Source organism: Nicotiana tomentosiformis, chromosome 6, assembly GCF_000390325.3.
Source record: "Nicotiana tomentosiformis chromosome 6, ASM39032v3, whole genome shotgun sequence".
Classification (NCBI taxonomy): Eukaryota; Viridiplantae; Streptophyta; class Magnoliopsida; order Solanales; family Solanaceae; genus Nicotiana; species Nicotiana tomentosiformis.
This window is the reverse complement of record NC_090817.1, coordinates 146807347-146813346: the sequence shown is the minus strand read 5'-3', so window position 1 is coordinate 146813346 and position 6000 is coordinate 146807347.

The window sequence follows — 6000 nt, the reverse complement described above, 5'->3', positions numbered from 1 at the left end:
ATATGTAGCAATCTATAAGGAATTGGGACATGATCAACAAATGAAAGTTATAGCCATTTGCTGTCTAGTTTTCAGAAAGGTAAATCATTTGCAATTTGGAGGTTTGTACAAAAAGTTATGACCATTATACTAGAGGCTGTCTCGAAAAGCTGGGCACTTGTTCTTCGCGACCGCAAAGCATTTTCCGCGAGCGCGAAAGGCAAATTTTGGGATTAGAAAAGTTGTGCTTCGCGATCGCGAAGAGTAAATACTTGGTTGTAGCTATATTTTGAAGTTTCAGCCATTTTTAATATATTATAAGTTATGGAGCTGGGATTGAAGCGATATTTGAGGCGATTTTCACTATATGAATTCGGGTAAGTGTTCTATATCCTAAAGTGTTTATATTTCATGAATCTATGATTATATTCATCATTTAATTTGGATTTTAATGGAAGAAATCAAGATTTTTGGAAAAATCTTCCAAAAATAAAAAATTTAAGATTTGGAGGTCGAGTTGTTATCGGAATTTGATAAAATTGGTATGGTTAAACTCGTATCAGAATGGGTGTTCGAATTTCATAAAAATTATGTTGGGTTCCGAGAGGTGGGCCCCACTTTGACTTTTATTGACTTTTTGGAATAAATGTTTAAGTTGACGTATTATTATCCTGAATTGTTTCTGATGAATTTTAATGAGGTTGTACAATTAATTTTGATAGATTTGAGTTGTTCGGAGGTCAATTCAAGAAAGAAGGCTATTTTAGAATATCGACTTGACTTCAAAAAGGTAAGTATCTTGCCTAACCTTGAGTAGGGGAATTACCCTTTAGGCATTGAGTATTATGTGAAAATTGTGTGATTGGAAGTCGTGTACGCGAGGTGACGAGTACGTACTCGGGCTTATATGTATAAAATATATTGGGTTAAAGTCTTAGGCATATTGTGTAGTAAATTGGATAACCATTGACATTTATTAAATCATCTATTTGTCATGCCTCAATTCGCGTTTGTTGAATTTATTTTTATATGACAATTTGATGTGATTATTATTTGTATATTTATGTGAATTCCGTGAGTTTGATGATTTGATATTTCTTGAAATTTAATTTTATTATGGATTTTTCTTTAGCAAATAATTAATGAAATAAGTTTAAACTGGGGCGTTATATAATTATCAAGAATTTGAATTGTAAAGGCCGTGAATCATATTAAGGCAAAGTGCCAAATTGTGAAATATTATTCGGTTGAGTTGTTCACTCCCGAACATTTTGTTAAGATGTTGTGCTCATTATGGCCGAGCCGTGGGCTTCTTATTGTGGAAAAAAATATTATATTATTGAAATTTATGATATGTTGTAATATTTGAGCACTTGATGAGCCATTTGTGATATGTGAGCACTTGATGTGCAGTTGTTGAAATCATATTTACTTTGGGACTACGGAATGGTATTCCGGGAGATCCCCGTACATATTTACTTTGGGACTACGGAACGGTATTTCGGAAGATCCCCATGCCCTGCATATTTACTTTGGGACTACAAAATGGTATTCCGGGAGATCCCCCTACCCTGCATATTTACTTTGGGACTACGGAACGGTATTTCGGGAGATCCCCCTGTCCTGTATATTTTCTTTGGGGCTATGGAATGGTATTCCGGGAGATCCCTCTGTCTTGCATATTTACTTTTAGGACTACGAGGCGGTACCTCAGGAGTGCCCTTTTGTTGCTACTTTTCTATGGATGCACTTGCCTTTGGTTATTTTATTTTTCAGTGATATGTAAATTCTTGTCTTCTTCGGTGATGTACTAGTTGACTTTATTATTATGTGTTTTGTGCTCTTTGTTGTATTGTGTTGGCTTTGGCTTTTTAGTATGAGACTCTGAAAATTTATATTTCTGATTTTTACTGATTTTTTATGACTGAATTGTTTTAAATAAAAGAAAATTTTCTATTATGTTTTCAATTAATAAGTATTACATCCAAATCAGTAGTTTATCTGATACTTTAATTTAAGTGCAAATATTATTTTCTTCACTCAAACTATTTCTAAAGTAAATTGATCGTGCAAATTTTTTTATATATTGATATTTTTGGCACGTGAGTTGTCCTTGCAGTTGTGATAGAAACATGGGCATGAAGTACCGTGGAAATATGAAAGTGGATTGAGACCCATATTTTTATGAATATGAAATGAGGTGTCACCAGGTGACTTTTATTTGAAGGAATTATATTCCAAAATTTTATTTGAAAGAATTATATTTGAAAGATATTTATTTGAAGGAAGTATATTCGAAATAAAATTATTAGAAAGTATTATATCCTACAGATTATTAATTGAAAGATTTATAGGTGAAAGAATTATATTTGAAGGACTTGATTAATTGGTTGCACTTGTATTCATTATTTGTTGAGGAATATTTATGGTATTCTTGCCGATCTGTTGTTTATATCACTGGTTGATTATTATTGTCATCATTGTTATTTGTTTCCTATTATTTTTGTATGATATATTATACAAGTTATTAGACTAGTGGGTGTCTTGACTGTACCTCGTCACTACTCCACTGAGGTTAGTCTTGATACTTACTGGGTACCGACTGTGGTGTACTCATACTACACTTCTGCATATTTTTGTGCAGTGCCAGGTGTTGGAGATATCGGACTCGGACAGAATTAAAGTGTGATCGCAAGGATTCAAGGTAGAGCTGCTTGGTCTTCGCAATCCCTTGGAGTCTTTTCATTTTATTGTACTGTTAATTATTATTCGAACAATATTGAGTATTCAATCCTTGAGATCATTCCATGTATTCAGTTAGAGTTCGTGACTCAGTATTATAAGTTTTGTATATGTATGTATATATATATATATATATATATATATATGGCTTGAATTATAATTAAAATTGGCTTATTTAGTCTTAGAGACTAAGTACCATCACGATACATGTGGTAGAATTTTGGGTCCTGACAGAACTGTTGATCCGACTAATTTAAATTTGTATTATAAAAAATAAATTAGGGAGGAGTTCTACCTCTTATTACCAAAGAGGATTACATTTTCAAGGCTCAAATTTAAAAAGGGAGAATTACACAAAAATACAGTCCACCCATATAAATTACAGTAGAATAACCCAGTTATAGCTTTGCAAATCTGTAGCCCATTAACAATAGGTCAAATTCAAAAAATGAGCATTTTTCTTATTATTTTTTTTTATTCAATAGATCTTCAAGCACGAAAATTGGGTGATTTTTTATTCTTCTTCCTCAAGTTTGTATATATTCCTATTCCATCTACAAAAAAAGCAAATTAATATATAATGCAACTCGAGAACCTTAAATTTTCTTCTTTTCCAAGTTCCAAATAGCAGAAATAAAAAAAATTAAAAAAATTATTGCACATGATTTAGGAGATAAATCAACAAGGAAAGTTGATTTATACATAGATTGTTCGAAAAAAATAAAAATTGAACATATGAAAATTTTAGTTTTAGATTTAACTGCACATGTGCATTACATGTATAATTATGTATAACTTTGTATAAACTTGTATATACAATGTATACCAGAAAAATAAGACAAAGAAGAAAAAGAGAAGAAAGTGCTAAACTTCCATGGATGCCTATTATACACGTACAATGTATATGCACACTTATACATTAAAAACATAGATAATTTATACAACATCGTACGCAGATATACACGTTTATACATATTTATACAATATTGTATAAGTGTGTATAAACATTACCCATACAACATTTACACTAGAAAACACCTTCTGTCCATCACTACATTGCAGCTTTGGGTGGTTGCTGGTGTTGAATTTTCCCGACGAGGTTTTGGCATTCAAATTTGGGCTTCACTAGTAGCAAAGGATGACACAAAAATTGAGAAAAAAAGAAAAGAAAATACGAGACGAGGTTGTCGGAGATGCTCTTTTAGGCAAAATCTGATAGTTTTAGGCCAGATCTAATAGTTTTTTGACTGATAGGCCAAATTTATTGTGGTTCCTTAACCTCTTTTCATCAATTAACTCAAAATTCGAAACCTTATTGACATAGAATGTGAGGATTAAAGAGCCCTTGTGCTCAAAAGCAATAAACACGTGTGTGTACAAAATAATTTTGTAATTTTTAGGGAGAAAGAAGAGAGAGGCGAGTGGAGAGATTGAGTATTCTTGGAAAAAAGAAGGAAGAAAAGAAAAAAAATCCTAGAAGTGTGTCTTTAATAATGGGCTAAAGGCTGAAAAGTTTCTTTCAAATTTTATACAACGGCCAAATCGGGTAAGAACTTCAAACCTAGGCCATTTTAGGTTGTGCTTTTGGGCCAAGTGACAAGAGGTGTAATTCTTCAATTTAAGGTTAAAAACTCAGAAATTTTTCTCACTCCCCTATATCTCTTGGTGGTACTCCACCATTTTTTTAAGTTAGTCGGTTGATTCACCAAAATGATAGCCTAAATTGAAACCTATATCATAGTTAATCGATAAAACTTATGTAATAAATACATGTCGCACACTTATGAGTTTAGTATACATCGCATGCGAATAAGTAATTTTTTTCTGTAATCTACAATTGTTGATGTTGTTATGAAAATAATTATATTGTGGATGTTCATTTATTACTCCGCTATAGATAATCTTCCTGAAGAAGATTATCCATTTAGTACTCTGTTGAAGTTTATCTACAAGCATCTGATGCAAGCAGCTCAATGAAATAATTTGCAGCAGCTTCTTATTAAACAGGCATGTTGCAAGCAGCTCATGCAGACAGCTTACAAGCAGCTAAAGAAAAGCCTTGTAGCTGCTTCCTGAAAAGCCTCGCAGCTGCTTCCTTTCTTCTATAAATAGAGGAGTTTTCGGTTCATTATGTACACAAGTTTTAAGTTTGAATAATATATCAGTTTCTCCCTATACTTGTCTTTCCTTTACAGTCTTTATTTTAAATACGTTATCCGCACGAGACTCTGCCATCAAGTAAGTGAAAAAATTATTTGTGGCTCCAAAAATTTTGGGAATTTGAAATTGGGTCCTTGTATTATGTTGAGGAAATTCCAGAGAAACTTGAATTTCAAGAAATTGAAAACGAGGGGGGACAATCGGAAAAACAGAGTGAGAACAGACAGAAGGGGTTTTGGACAAAATCGAGGATTTCTCTTCTGATTTTCGGTTTTAATTTTCTTGTATAAAAATTATCAAAAGAAAATTTTGTTTCTTCTCACTACAAAAATGGTTTAAGATTTGGATTTCTATGGTGTTGCAGAGACGAAGTTGATTTCGACTATCCGTTTCCGAGTTCGAGGTCATGGATAAAGGTTTTAGTCCCCTGGTTCATTTTCTCACTTAAATTTCGGTCAGCGTTCGGTGAGGTTTCCGGTGAGGCCTCCCAGGGGAGATCTTGTCCGCGGTTCTGACGCTTGTGTTTCAAAGCTGCCACACAATTAAACTTCAGATTCGTTTGAGTGTTCATCTCCGATGCAAGGCGAATCATAAGACACATTATATCCTTGAGGTGGTGAGTTTTTCTTCTTGGCAATAGTGATGTAGATATTACTTACATCTGGAGTGGCCAAATTTGCATAATTTAATTTGAGCCTTTTGCTTATATTTTAATATCGTTATCATCGCTTGCTTGGTTATATGTTACGTGTACAGTGCATATTTTGGTATTTATTTTCATCCTAATTATCTTAATCAAGGATTACGAAGTGGATAACATTGTTAGATCCACTTAAACTCTAGCAGAGTTTGCAAGAAATATACAACCACCATAAATTATTATGTTTCATATATCTCATTGTAACTAAATTTTGTTAACCACCAGAAGTGGTATATGTCTATGACCACCAGAAGTGATAATTTAAGCTTTCTATGGTTACAATTAAAGATAAGCTAGAGAAATATATTTTATATTATATGCACGTCTCGATATGCTCCTGAAGTAGTAAATGCTTTAAAAGAGGTTGAAACACCATAATTTGATGTGGTTAATGCGTGTTCAGATAATTATATTCGATT